The 1,830-nt window shown below is 42.2% G+C and overlaps 1 pseudogene; it reads left to right on the top strand.

Moving 5' to 3' along the window:
- The first annotated feature begins 660 nt into the window (after nt 1-660).
- LOC112410476 (V-type proton ATPase subunit e 1 pseudogene) lies at nt 661-950 on the top strand (annotated as a pseudogene).
- The last annotated feature ends 880 nt before the right edge of the window (nt 951-1,830 follow it).

The raw sequence follows: 1,830 nt of genomic DNA on the forward strand, positions 1-1,830 counted from the left end.
CCACTCTCCCAGTGCAGCGGGCCAGGGTTCGATCCCTGGTTGGGAAACTAGATCCCACATGCCACAACTAAGACCCAGAGCAGCCAAAAATAATAGATAAATAATTTTTTTAAAGTATTTACCAAAATCATAAGTGAAAAAAAAACCAACTTATGTTTAAAAACTTAATAAATAAAATAAAATTAAAAGCAGGAAAAAAAAAAAAAAGCAGGCAGCCAGCCCATGGGCTGTAGTTTACTGATTTTTTTGAATATTGTGTTAAATTTCATTTCTCTTGATTACTGGGTTTTTTGGTGCCTCATTTATGTTTTGGGCCCATAGCAAGTGCCACTCCCCTCATCCTAGACCTGGGCTTGTCACAGAGGGTCCCTTTCTGGACTACAAACCCCAGGGAGAAGAGGTCAGGCCTGCAGAGATCAACATACCCATGTAAATTTGGCTTGAGATCACTCTCATACCACATGTGCTGAGAGCTCCATGCTGGTCAGTGACTCAGAACCAAGGGACTCCACAGATCCTGGTTCCCTGTCTCTTGGAAAATCTGATGCTACTGTATACCTGGGAAGAGTTTAGCAAGTTTTCTTTTTTTTTTTAATCTATTTTTTGGGGTGGGACCAAAGTGAGGCAGCAGGGCAGAGGCTGGCACCTCCCACAGAAATCATGGCATATACTGGCCTCACCGTGCTTCTCATCGTGATGAGCGTGTTCTGGGGCTTTGTCGGCTTCCTGATGCCCTGGTTCATCCCAAAGGGTCCCAACCGGGCAGTTAGCATCACCATGTCGGTGACCTGTTCCGTTTGCTGCTATCTATTTTGGCTGATTGCAATCCTGGCCCAACTCAACCGTCTCTTTGGACCACAGTTGAAAAATGAAACCATCTGGTACCTCAAGCATCATTGGCCTTGAGGAAGAAGACCTGCTCGCCAGTGCTCAGTCGCTGAGGTCACGAAGAGAACTCCTCTGGATGCAAAATCACCTCCATACGCAGACCACCTTCCTTGACTCGCCCACTTTGGCCATCAGCTGCCTTAAGCGTTCCCACCACATGTGAATATCTTATTCTACAATGCAGAATTTTTTCCTGCCACATTTTTTACACTTTGATGAACGATGTGTTTATTGAATCAGAACTGTGCTCCTCTATAAAATGCTTATGTACTCTTCCAAGACAGAAAGTGCCGTTCTTCTGAGAAATAACATTACTCTCTCCTTGGAAAGTGTGGATTTGAAGATGGTTCCTGCCTGCTCACAACATGAGAACCAGAGAAATGTTTAAAAACTGTTACACGACAATAAGACTCCAGTGGGGCTGTCAGTAAGAGAACATGCTCAGAGGGAAAATCTGTCCCACCAGAATTATACCAAAGTATATTTTCAGGATGAATTTCTTATTTCTGCCCTCTTTTGGAATGAATTCTTTTTCTGCTTTCTATGGAAAAAAATCTATTTTTTATTGAAGTATAGTTGAATTACAATGTTGTGTTAATTTCTGCTGTACAGCAGAGTGACTCAGTTATACATATATATATTCTTTATCATATTCTTTCCCATTATGGTTTATCACAGGATATTGAATATAGTTCCCTGCGCTTTCCAGTAGGACCTTGTTGTTTATCCATTCTATATACACCAGTTTGCATCGATCCTTGGCCTCAAGATCCAGTAGACTCAGACAGACATAGAAAAATAAATGCAAAATGAAGGGACATGTGCTCTTTAGAGACAGAGGAATGTGGGGATTTAGAGGGGACAACTATTGATATTTAGCTGACAGTTAGGGGAGGTTTTGCAGAGCAGGGCTTTGAATTCTATCCAAGTAGAATCGTGCCA

The sequence above is a fragment of the Neophocaena asiaeorientalis genome, unplaced genomic scaffold (assembly GCF_003031525.2).
Source record: "Neophocaena asiaeorientalis asiaeorientalis breed wild unplaced genomic scaffold, Neophocaena_asiaeorientalis_V1.1 scaffold30, whole genome shotgun sequence".
Classification (NCBI taxonomy): domain Eukaryota; kingdom Metazoa; phylum Chordata; class Mammalia; order Artiodactyla; family Phocoenidae; genus Neophocaena; species Neophocaena asiaeorientalis.